At 41.3% G+C, this 13,655-nt stretch overlaps 1 long non-coding RNA gene across 1 annotated transcript in view; it reads right to left on the bottom strand.

The window, feature by feature from the left end:
- Window positions 1-3,682: 3,682 nt before the first annotated feature.
- The window catches only part of LOC308256092, a 22,313-nt gene continuing 12,340 nt past the window's right edge, over window positions 3,683-13,655 (bottom strand). Inside the window, exon 3 of the long non-coding RNA XR_013961407.1 lies at window positions 3,683-5,838. This is a non-coding gene — a long non-coding RNA (uncharacterized lncRNA). The remainder of the gene's footprint in view (window positions 5,839-13,655) is intronic.

Below are 13,655 nucleotides of genomic sequence, written 5' to 3'. Positions count from 1 at the left end.
TGCAGAATGAAGGAAGGCCCCGGCCCGCAGCCAGCAGCCAGGGAAGGGAGACCCCGGCCAGCAGTCACTAGGGACCCTACCTGTGCATGAATTTCATGACTGGGCCTCTAGTCCTATATAATAAAACCATACTATGCAAATCGACTCAATGGTGGAAGAACCAGTCGTTATGATGTGCACTGGCCACCAGGGGGCAGACGCTCAACGCAGGAGCCGCCCCTGGTTGGGGGCAGCTCCTGTGTTGAGCGTCTGTCCCGTACTCCCCGCCCCCCCTCGCCCCGCTCCAAGAGGGAGGCAACTAGTGGCAGCGATTGAGGGGTGGGGCCGGCCAGCAGGTGACACCAGGCCACCTGCCAAAGTGGGTGCCAGCGGGGGCTACCGGATCGCCCTGCCCACAGGTTGCCCCACACATGGCCCTGATTGCTGGCCAGACCTAGGGACCCTACCCTATATACTGGGAACAGTCTCTTACATTTAAAAATTAAAACCTGGCAAGGCTACTCTGACACTGAAAAACCAGGATGATGCAGCGATGACATGCATGGACTCTGGCTTGCACATTTTGTGGTCAGCCCTGATTCTGACACTTATAACTGTGTGACAAAGCCAATTATTAACTTCTCTCTGCTTCAGTTTTTCCACCCATAAGATGGGGAAAATGGTACTACTGCCTCAGAAGGATCATGTTATGTACTACTTTTTATAATCAGGGCAAAAAATGTAGCTGCCCATACAACAGCAAGATGCCTTTCACCTGTGTGAAAAGTATGGTCACTGGTGCATGCAGCATCCCAGATTGCGAGAGGGATATCTGACTGCCTGTTTAAGCCAGACATCCCCCAAGGGGTCCCAGATTGTGAGAGGATGCAGGCCAGGCTGAGGGACCCTGCCACCCCATGCATGAATTTTGTGCACTAGGCCTCTAGTTTAATATAAAACGTGTTAGTTTTCTAACTTTGTTTTATAACTTTGCTTTTAAAGAATTACATTACTATAAAGTATGCCTCTCTCTTGTTATTGAAGTAATTGAATATTAGCCTACCATCACAGGCATGTGATTAAAAAAAAACACATTTCCAATATTGTATTACGAATATAACTGTAATATTGTATGCCATAGAAATTTTATAACGGTTCATTTATTAGTGTATAAGCTAGGCTACCATGAAGCAATTCCACCAACTACAGTGGGCTACCAGACAACTATCATATTGCTGCTCCTTTATTACCAATGCATGGATCAGTATACCTGTAAAAATAAATACAAAATTTTTTATATATTATCTTTTCACTTTTCATGTTTAGTATTAGTAATACACATAGCATCTACAGTGTTTCATATCATATAAGACAATACTGATGTAAGTATTGACAAATGAGTCATCTTGTAACCAAGATGACGTAAACTTACAGTATCAATAAACAATGCAATACTGTAAAAGTATTTTCTTTTTTATGATTTTCTTAATAACATTTTCTTTTCTCTAGCTTACTTTATTGTAAGAATACAGTATATAATATGTGTAACTTACAAATTATGTGTTAATCAATTGTTTATATTATTGGAAGGCTTCCGGTCAACAATAGGCTATTAGTAGTTAAGTTTTGGAGGAGTCAAAAGTTATATGCAGATTTTCGACTGTGCTGGTTGATACCCCTAACCCCCATGTTGTTTGAGGGCCAACTGTATTTCTAACAGTTACAGTTTAAGATTACAGCCTCTTTCCACTTTCCCTCCTCCTCTATCATGCATCTCCCAGGTCAGGTAGCCCTGGAGTGGTCGTGGGCATTGGGGAATCTAGCTAAGGAGAATTCAAGTTGGGGATACATTTGATATGGGCTTCAGGGAATATTTGTGGCCATTTCCATGTGCAGTTCAGTGATAGTTAGCCACCCCAATGTAGGAATGCCTTCAACAGCCCATTCTGCCAGCTCACCCAGTGTCCTGATTGAAGGCACAGAGGGGTTGTTGTGCTATGAATGTGATCTGAGCTCCCAGCATCAGAACTAGTCAGGTGATGGAGAAAAATACACACACACCAGGAATAGAATTTTAAATCCAAAAGCTAATGTGGGGAAAAGTTCTTCCAACTTTCACAGCTTTGGTATTAAAGAAACTCAATTACAGTATCCCCAGACTTGACTACAATTTAAAAAATACATACATTACTAATAATGAGTTGTGACATAGAAAGAAACTTTGCTGAACTATCAACAGCTTAGAAAAACAAATTTCAAACACATTAGAGGAATTATTGAATTATTGGCTTTCTGTTCTCTCCAAAGAAAGTGATAGTACAAAATTATTATCACAGGAAGAGAAAATCGGTGTATGCAGAGCAAAGCTAGAGAGGGAAAAAAGTAGTATAAAGGTGTGTCAGGAAACAAATTAATAAAAACATTGTTATTTTTCTGGATTCTGTATTTATGATATTTTTCATAAAATAGGTAGTTTGTGATTTCTTTTATCACTCTAAATAAATATTCACTTTTATATTTAATTTTAATGGCAAATTTACATCCTTTTTCTTAAAGAAGACCCCTCAAAAGTGTCAGGCTCCACAAAACCAGGATCCACCTTGAAGGAGAGGCTACTTGCTTGGGATTCTTTTCCCCACCTGCCTCTCACACTCATGCCTCTCTTTCCCACCACCTCTCCTCCCTGCACCTCCAAAGAGATCTTCACAGAATCCCTAAGTGGCAACAGAAATTTGTGTCATAGACAGCCTTTGAATTATAATGTGGGTGCTGGTGCATTTCTTGGGTCCACCATTCACTTTATAGATGAGGAAACTGAGATCCAGAGAGGAAAAGCTATTTTCACAAGATCATAAAGCAAGCTAGTGGCAGAACTTAATATAGAGCTCCAACCCCTAGACCAGGACTCTTTACACAGATGCTTTTAGTTTGTTGTTATTCTAGCGGTTTGCAAACCAATAAGTGCATCAAAATTACCTGGTGGTTTGAAATGCAGATTACAGGGCCCAATCCCCAGAGATTGTTTCATTACAGCTGGGTCTAGAAATCGGTGTTTTTAAAAACCTCTCCAAGTGAAGCTAAGGCAGAGATGAATCAGCCTAATTTACCCCAGCCTTCTTACTCCTCAAATCCTACAATCCCTCCTTCCACTTAGTCCCCCCGCCACCTCCCAATAAAACAGGGGGAGGGAGTGCCAGATACCAGCGCACTTCTTAGCCTCTTACCTTAGTCCCACCTCCCTCCAGATTATGAAGATAAATACTCAGTGAACCCCAAGAATTGTCTAGAGTCTAAACAGCAAATAGACTGCAGGTCACATACCAGAATTTTTTAAAAATAATTCCTGGTAGATTTCACAAATGTTTATTTGTCCTCCATATGAAATGTAAAATTCGGACCTGTCACATCCAGTTTCATCATTGGCCATGGGGATAATCACAGGGCGAGCCAGAAAATAGCTAGTGTGATTAATTTCTGACTCAGGCCTTTAATACCATCTTGACACTAACTACCAGTGATCTGATCTGTTGGCTCCAGAAGTCTGGGGCCTCGTGAGATTGACAACCAGAACAGGACACACAGACAAAATGGGTGCCATTTGAGGCCTTAACAGTAATGGCCCCTGAACTTCACCAGCCTCTAGTAGCCCAAATTAGGAGAGGACAGTCTTTTTTTTTTTTTTAATATATTTTATTGATTTTTTACAGAGAGGAAGGGAGAGGGATAGAGAGCTAGAAACATCAATGAGAGAGAAACATCGATCAGCTGCCTCCTGCACACCTCCCACTGGGGATGTGCCCGCAACCAAGGTACATGCCCTTGACCAGAATCGAACCTGGGACCCTTCAGTCCGCAGGCCGACGCTCTATCCACTGAGCCAAACCGGTTAGGGCAGGAGAGGACAGTCTTTACCTATCCCCCAGGTAAAGTGAGATAATGTATATGAAACTCTGAAAATTTTCAGAAATAACATAAGTGTTCCTACTCACTATTTATATGAGGTCCAGACCAGGAAGTCCTCAAAAGATGTTCTTGAGCCTGGAGTAATCAGTTGGTGCTCCCCTAAAGCACATAATCAGGGACCTGACTAATAACCTGGTTCCCAAAGAACTCCTCACGGCCCTCCAATTTATTTTAAATTTATTTTATTTTTGTAAGATCTATGAGGAAGATTATTAATGGCAATGCTCTTTGTTAGTAATAATTGAGCTTGCAAAAACGGTTTCCTATGGTGTGCAGGTCCTCAGGCACAATTCTGTGTGGGGTTCCCTGAGACATGAGGGGCCTCCTGGGGCTCAAACCAACCAGCCTCCAGGAGTTGCTGGCTTCTTTTGTTACAAAAGTATTACCATCCTAAAAGCATGTCTATGTTCTGTTCTGTGGCCTTTCTGCTTCTTCCATGTTCAGTGTTCCAAAACTAAATTCAAAAGAGGAGCTAAAAGCTACTTGTCTCTCTAAGTAGACTTGGATTTAGTATTCCAAGAAGAAATGTCACCCCTACCTTTGTAAACCTAACGGTCCTGCTTCTAGAGGAAATAGCTACATGGCAGCTTGTCCAAATGGTTTAAAAAATGCTTTTCTTCATTTTAAAGGTAAGAATAAAGATCACTCAGATCTGTGATTCTGTCTTGGCAGAGAGTTTCAGAGTCTGGGAACCAGAATCTATTGGATAAACATTCATAGGCTTAATTTCAGAATCTCAAATGACAGAGATTTTCTCGCTGACTGCAAATGAGGACACAAATGCTTAGCTAGGTTTGATATTTTAAACTAGCACCCTTAAAATAATAATGAAGATCATCTCTTGATCTGCCTTATATCAAAATGTATTCTCAAACTGCCTCAACAAATAAAAGTTGAATTTCTATCATTGAGAAAATGACCTAGTAAATTATCGGTAAACATTAGTTGATATGCGAAGAATTGTGCTAAGTACTTCGGTGCCAGAAAAATAAATGGGACATTTTCATCCAGAGGACCTTGCAATCCAGTCATGGAGTCAAAACAAGTACACTGACAAATACAAGTAGAATATGAGAAGTACCGCAAAAGAAGTACAAACAAAACTATAGGGTTTCAGACGCAGGAGATTACTTCTAGCTGAAGGGAGTCCACGGAGATCTTAAAGGAGGTGACATTTGAGCTGGGTCTTAAAGCATGTGCACAGTCTTGCTACTGGATCTGCCTTGTATTTCTCCAATTACTCAATGTAGTTTTCTTGCCAGTGTAGCTCATGGTTCTGACTTGTGTTCGTTTTCTATGGCTGCATAACACATCACCGCTAACGTGGTGGCTTGAAACAATACATATTTAGTGTCATCTCGCAGTTCCTATTGGTCTGGAGTAGCTGGGGTCTCAGCTCAGGGTTTCACAGATAAAATCAAGATATCAGCCAGCTTGTGTTCTCATCTGGAGTTCTTCCAAGTTCAAGTTCAGATTGCCAGAGAATTTTCTTGCAGTTGAAGAACTGAGGTTCCCATTCTCTTGCTGGCTGTTGTTTGGGGGGTTGCTCTTGGCTCCTAGAAGCCACCCTCATATTGCAGCCTCTTGGTCTTCTCTCAACATGGCAGTTTTCTTCGTCAAAGCAGCAAGAGAATCTCTCTCCAGAGGGCAGACCTGAACCTTCCTTTAAAGACTCACCTGATTACTTCAGGCTCACCAAGGGTAATCTCCCTTTTGATTAACCCAAAGTAACTGATTAGGGACCTTAATTACATTTGCAAATCCCCTTATCCTTTGCTATCTCATGTCATCCAAACACCCATCATGTTCACAGGCCCCAAACACATAATGGAGGAGAACTATCCAGGTGTGTACATCAGCGGGGGCAGAAATCTTGGGGTCCATCTTGAGGCCATTCTGCAAAATATTTTTAGAGTAAAATTGCAAGCTTTAGCACCATGTGATAACAATCCTTACTACAAATTATGTCTCTGTCTATAAATTTAAACCAGTAGGACTATAAGAGTGTATACATGTACTTTATATTACTACAGTATAGTGCATGTAGAACACTACATACACACACTACACATATTATTCCTGCAATGTGACATTGAACACTCCTCTCATTGAGTAGTGGAGTCCATGTCACCCTCCTTGGACTTGGACAGAACGATGTACCTGCCTCAGCCAATAGAGTATGGCAGAAGTGATGCTAAATGGTTCTGAGACTAAGTCATAAAAATAACATGCACTTTCACCTTGTCTCTTGTGACATTCACTTTTGGAACCCAGCCACCATGCAGTGAGAACACCTATCACATAGAAAAGCTACATGTAGGTGTTCAAGCTGACAGTCTCAGCTAAAGTCCCAGCCAAGAACCATAACAAACACCAGACATATGAGTAAATAAGCTTCCGATGACTCCAGCCCTCAACTGTGGAGTCACCTCTCATCTTCAAGCCACCCCAGCAAGATCCATGTGGGAGAAGAGCCCTGCCCAAATCACAGATTCAAGGGTGAAATAAATGAATGTTGTTTCAAGCCACTTAATTTGGGGGTGATTTGTTCAGCAGCAATACATGACCGGAACAGATGTGGAATGGCAAGCGGTGGACCTGGTAGCCCTGGAGTCCCCAGAATCAAGAGGAAACCTTCCCATAACCAGGAAGGTGGAAGTATTGAAAACGCTGAGGCCCAGCATCCTAGCAACTGTGCAGCCTCCTACTCTTCCCTGCTTTGATCTGGGGCTCCCTCCATGCAGCAGCTCAAAACCCTGAGCTACTGTCCATAGGAAAAATAGAGAGCAAGGGGGCTGGAGAGATAAATGAAGAGCAATAGAGCCAGAGAAAAAGATGCAGAGAAAAGAAGAGGTTGACTTTAAAATTGGAATCTGAGATGCAAATGCAGGTGTAAATAGTTAAACACGGAGATTTTAATGAAAGACACCCCTACACACACACACACACACACACACACACACACACACACACAAACATACCTTTAGCTGCCAGCAAGAGACAACACAGCCTCTACCCTCTCTTGCCCTCTCAGGTTTGGGAAAAGGAATTTGGCTTCCAAATGCAAACCGAATTTCCTGTTGCCATGCCACGTCCCTGGCTCTCTACAAAGCATATAATTCCAGCTGTTTGGCTGCATCTCAAGGGACACTGAAATAAGAAAGGCTTTCCACATGTGTTCTTGTTCATTTGGCTGGGTGTAGGAGAAAGGATTTCTGAAGGATCCAGAAATCCAGCATAGATGGGGCAATGTGGGAGGTTGCTCTGGATAGCAAGAGTAAATAGTGCATATACTATACACACCACCCACATACACAACACATACCCATTACAACACATATACACACTGCACATATACAACTATACCACACACTATACATACCCACATCTACATACATACTATACATATACACTACATATGCACACACATACACTGACACACATATACAGCCATCTAAACTTCAGGAGGAGGAACCTAGTGATAGGGTTGGATTTAAACACTTTAATAATCTAAGTAAAAGTGCAAATTCTACATTTATAATATTTTGCAATCATTTACTACAACCTCTCCACTTTATAGGCAAAGAAGCTGGGGATTAGCTGAAAGGAGGAACTGTGTTCTCACCCCCAGGCTGTAGCTTTTTCCTCAGATCTCAGTGCTAAGGAAACCCTCATGGTGCCTCTCCTTGAGTTTTAGAAATATCTATGTTGGTTAAGACTTTGGCTCCAGTATCTTTCTCTCCTCTCTCTCTCTCTCTCTCTCTCTCTCTCTCTCTCTCTCTCTCTCTCTCTCTCTCTCTCCATCCCTTCCTCACCTGTGCAACTGTTGTTTTGACTTAAGTAAAAATATGTAAAGAAAGGACAGAATCTGTTGCTTCCGCCCATCCCCATGCATAAAACCACGGGCTCCCTTTTGCTGTAGCATACACAATCTCATAGTATATTTTTCAATTTGAGCTCCAAATCCAAATCTAAAACCTCCAAGGTTAAAGTTGCTGTGGAAGCTGAGGCTCACAGCACAGTGAGAAAAGACAGGCCACCACAGAGCCTCTCTCTTCACCCAGATGTCTCACGTCCCCACACTCAGAGGTCACCCTTCGCTCTGATGCCTGCGAGCACTGCCTGGGAGCCCCTGAACCACATGACCCAGGAGGCCAGGCTTTCCCTGGATCCTCTACCCAGGGCTTCCTGGGACTCCTCAGGAAGGCAAACCCTTCGGTCTCACTGTGGTTGGCTGTTGCCAGGAGCCGTGCTGGTCACTTGTCATTTCATAACCTGCCCCTCCAGGCCACCTGAGTCTGGTTAGACAAGGCACGTCCCCACCACGTCAACTGACAGAACTTGTGAATCCTATGAGAGGAAACCAATTTCCCCTCGCCCTTGTCTCCCAGAGGCTCTGCCACGTCGCAGGCAGGTTAATCATAATCTAGAGATGCAGCTCTGTCCACCATGAGGAACTTCTGCACCTGTGACCAGGAAGGTTTTCACCATGGCCCAGCCCCACCCAAGTCCCTCTGCTGGGTCTTCCCTTCCACACCATCCCCACCCCTCATGGGGCCAAGGACCCTCTGTTGTGGAGGAGCTTACAAGGGACCTTGGCTGTTGTTGAAGGAGTCTGTCCTGGGTGGTAGATAGAGTGCCTCCAAGTTACTGGGCATAGGAAGGTGTCTTTTCCATTGTTGATGGGAGACCCTGCCAGATGGCAGGTGTATTCATCTGCTACGGTTATCATAAAATACCACAGACTGGGTGGCTTAAACAACAGAAATTTATTTTCTCACAGTGCTAGAAGCTAGAGGTCCAAGATCAACGTATTACCAGGTTTGGTTTTTCCTGGATCTTCACTCCTTGGTCTGTGGATGGCTGCATTCTTGCTGTCTCCCCACGCAGTCCTGTATCTTCTCTCTCTCTTTTTTTGTCAGTCTTGATAGAAGTTTGCCAATTTTATAAATCTCTTTGAATAAAAAAGTTCTTTGTTGTGTCGATTTTCTCTATTGTCTTTCTGTTTCCAATATCATCAATTTCTGCTGTTGCCTTTACTATTTATTCCTTGTGCTTGCTTTGCTCTTCTTTTTCTAATTTGGAGGGGTAGGGGGAGCTTAATTGATTTAAGCCATTTCCTCAGCAAGAGGGAAGTGGTGCTGCAGGAGGAGGTAGAAGTCCAAGGTCCCCACATGGTCTTTACACAAGATCACATGGTCAGTCAGCTGTGGAGTTGGAACTCAGGCCAAAACCCAGGGTCTTAATTACTCCATCATAATGCGATAAACTGTGATTATAACTTCATACAACTATTTATATAAATGGCCAAAGACTGGGGAGTTATGGAGGCATGAGAATAGTAACTCTGTTAGAGGGAAATATAATGACCCTTTTTGTTTAAAAACTATTATAAAGTACTTCTGCCTCCAGGAAGATGAAGTAGACATACGTGTCTCTGTCTCTCCCACTAGATACTACTAAAAACTCCAGATAAAACAGATATAAGAAACTCTGAAATATAGAGATAAGAAGACAGACAGACTAGGAACCTCCGAGCCCAAGGTTCATATGTTTAATCTTTATGAGCCTAAATGTGCTCTTCTATAAAATGTAGATACTAATCGTATCTCATGAGGTTGTTGAGAGGCTTCAGTGAGGTAATGCAGGTTAAATACTTGTCACGGGGCTTGGTCTGTAGGAGGTGCCCAGTGCTGGGATCATCATTGCTATTAGCTGTCACATACAGTTGTGGCTCCAAACACTGGCTCTCAAGGCAAGGGAACCAGAGAATCGTTTCATCATCTTCAAGTTTGTATTTCCATTTGGGTTGAGTTCATTAGTGTCTGTGAGACTGTAGATTGTGAAGCTTCTTTCTAAAGCCCATGTTGTCCAATTGTTCCAAATGACAGTCAGCTGGCTCCATCGGAATGCTTTGGAGTCCTTGTTACAAGTACAGATTTCCAAGACCCACCCAACCTACTGAATCAGAAAGTCTGGGGTAAACGTACTATAATCCCTGTCATTCTTAACATTCCTGGACTATTTCCCCTGTACGTATCCCTTTGACTTCTTACTGACTTCTGAGATTTGTAATGCTTCTTTCTTACTTGCTTTTGAAATTCTGATACAATAAAATTTCCTTCAAGCAAGGAATAAATTCTTACTATTGAGATTCCTTAAAAAAATAAAATAAAAAAATAAAAGATCAAGTAATGATATTAACATTCTGTTTTGTTTCTAGTTGAAGACTAAATTATGTAAATCAAATAGCTTTCTAATAATACTCAAAAGGTGAATTAAGGGAGACCTTCGATCCACACACTTGAATCAATTTGTGAAGGCTCAGATAACCCAGCTACTCTAAAATATCGTAATGCCAGAATATCTGTGCTGAATATTTTCCATTTGTTCTTTCAAATACATTCACCTCTCTTTTTATCCTGCTCTGGGCTTCAGGAGACTGACCTTTATGGATTACATTGATTGCCCTCTGACAGTTGGGATCGGCCAATGGGAGGCACCCCAGGAAATCAGAGAAATCATCCAAGTCAGGCTATTCATATCCTGTTCCTCCCTCCCAGGTAACTATAGGTTGAGTGTGTCTCTCTTTCAAAGGCTGAAGCTCCTCTCAGGGAGCCCTTTCCTATAACTATTGTTCTGGGTTTTATTAACCTGGGCCCTCTCTCTAGCACTTCAGTTCTAGAAATGGTACCATTATTGCTAGCCCTGGGTACTGTGTCACCCCTTGTTAGCTTCTCTTAACATTACCATACCTTTGTAAATAGTCCCTTTATTAAATGCTCCTCACCATGTTCAAGACTAAGACCTTGACTGACAGAATATCCTACCCATTTCTTCATTTTCTTTCAACATTTCAAGGGCAACCTCCATAAGCTTTAACATTTTTTAATGTATTTATTTTTATATTTTTCAATTGCAGTTTACTTTTAGTATTACATACTTTGTATTGGTTTCAGGTATACAGCATAGTGATTAGATAATCATATACTTTACAAAGTGTTTCCTCCTGGTATTTCCACCTGGCACCATACATAGTTATCACAATATTGTTGACTATATTCCCTATGCTATACTTTACATCCCCGTGACTATTCTGTAAGTACTAATTTGTACTTTCTTAATCCCTTTACCTTTTTCACCCAGTCCCCCACCCTCTTCCACTCTGGCAATCACCAGTTTGGTCTCTGTGTCTATGAGTCTGTTTCAATTTTGTTTATTTTGTTCTTTAGATTCCACATTTAAGTGAAATCACATGGTATTTGTCTTTCTCTGACTGACTTAATTCACTGAGAATAATACCCACTAGGTTCATCCATGCTGTTGCAAATGGTAAGATTTCATTCTTTTTATGGCCAAGTAATATTCCATTGTATATATGCACCACAGCTTTTTAATCCATTTGTCCATTCTGAGGCACTTGGGTTGCTTCTATATCTTGGCTATTGTAAATAATGTAATAAACATAGGAGTGCATATATTCTTTTTAATTCCTGTTTTGGATTTCTTCAGATAAATGCCCAGAAGTGGAATTACTGGGTCATAAGACAGTTACATTTTTAACTTTTTGAGGACCCACCATACCATTTGCCATAGTTAAGCCTTCAATTTTTAAAAGTAAACAACTGTGTCATCAACAAGTTTACCTTTGTACTAATATCAACAGGACTTTTTTTCCAGGAAGAGATTCAATCAATAAAGCAAACACCTGGGAAACTATTCAATATTTAGTTCCATTTTTGATCAAAAGACAAATTAGCCCAGCCAGTGTAGCTCAGTGGTTGAGCATCAACCTCTGAACCAGAAGTTCATGGTTTGATTCCCTATCAGGGCACATGCTCGAGTTGTGGGCTCAATCCCCAGTGTGGGGGATATGCAGGAGGCAGCCAACAATCATTCTCTCTCATCATTGATGTTTCTATCTCTCTCTCCCTCTTCTTTCTTCTCTGAAATCAATAAAAATATATTTTAAAAAAAGACAAATTATGCAACAATAAACTTTTTTTCTGTGAGTCAGTTCCCACTCTACTGGCAAAAATAAAAAAAAATAATGAGATTACTAGTTCGTGTGAGGACACAGAGAGTCTGGTACAATTGTACTTTGTTAACAGGTATATTTTTTAAATCATTCACTATTCATACCCTTTGACTCAATAATTCTGCTTATCATTCAAGAGGAAACAATTTATAAAAACTAAAGGACAATATTAGTGTTTAAGTTAATTAGATCAGTGGTCGGCAAACTGCGGCTCGCGAGCCACATGCGGCTCTTTGGCCCTCTGAGTGTGGCTCTTCCACAAAATACCACAGCCGAGGCGAGTCTATTTTGAAGAAGTGGCGTTAGAAGAAGTTTAAGTTTAAAAAATTTGGCTCTCAAAAGAAATTTCAATCGTTGTACTGTTGATATTTGCCTCTGTTGACTAATGAGTTTGCCGACCACTGAATTAGATCATCATTTTAGATAAACAAAAAACAATATTAGAAATAACTTAAATGTCCACTAATTAGAAAATTGTTGAGTAAATAAAAAGATAAATAAGCAAATTAAGTAACAATGAGAGAAGATTCTTAGAGTACAATGCTAAGTTCAAAGGCTTTTGAAACTGTAGTGATGCTGAAATGGAACAATTAAAAGAATTGATTTTTAATATAGAATTATGGTTATTTATATTTTTCACTTATTTTGCCTATACAACTAATTTTTAATGGAGTCAAAGGACACCTCACTAAGATAATAATCCTATATAATAAAAGGCTAATATGCAAATTGTCCCCTTGACTGGGAGTTTGACCTGGAGTTTGACTAGGGGTGGGGCTGGCTAGGGGTGGGGCTAGCCCACCAGCAGCCCCTCCCCAGGGCCAGCCCCACCTCCGATGGCCCCCAACCCTGATCGGGGTGGGACTGGCCTGCCAACTGCCCGAAGCCCCTCCCCTCAGCTGGCCCGGCCCTATTGGCCCCAATTGGGGCGGGCCAGCTGGACCCCACCTGTGCATGAATTCGTGCACCAGGCCTCTAGTAATATATAATGTAGTATAATATATATACCATTTTACATGGTATTACATTAGGCACTTACCTATAGCATGGAGACAAGGTAATCCTCATTTTATACATGAAGTGTCAGACATCATGGAAACACCAACCTACGGACGCTGGCAGCCATAGCTTCTATATGGATGTGATCCCAAAATCAGCTAAACAAATGTCGGTGCTCTATGTACCTGCCTAAACTGCAATGTACATATATATCAGGTATAACTTTGGGAGTTCCTTCTATACATACAACATTTAACAAATTGCTTACCCAGGGATTGCCCAATATTCTTAAGATCTAGTTAGTAAGCATTTATGTCAACTTTAAGTATATGAGATATGATATAAATCATGTGTGCTGAAAACTGCAGTTGTCATAAAAACTGGTCTGATAGAATTGCTTTCGCCCAGGGACAAAAGCATTGACAGACAGAGTGACGAGTATTTTAGAGAATTACATTAATTCATGCCTTTACACACAGCCTGAAGAGGGAAGGATTGTCTTCCTCAGCTTGCTGTTGCTAAATGCACTACAGTTTTTTAGTAGAAATATTTCCAAAAGAGTGCAGTGTGAGTTTACTATGTATTTAACAACTTGGATTTAAGAACCTGTGCAGCTTCAGACTTGACCTTCCCAATAAGGCAGACAAAAGAAATGTTAACAACAAATAACAGTGGA

The sequence above is a fragment of the Plecotus auritus genome (assembly GCF_963455305.1).
Source record: "Plecotus auritus genome assembly, chromosome: 8".
Classification (NCBI taxonomy): domain Eukaryota; kingdom Metazoa; phylum Chordata; class Mammalia; order Chiroptera; family Vespertilionidae; genus Plecotus; species Plecotus auritus.
The sequence above is the reverse complement of the archived record's forward strand: the minus strand, read 5'-3'. Positions and strand labels throughout refer to the sequence as shown.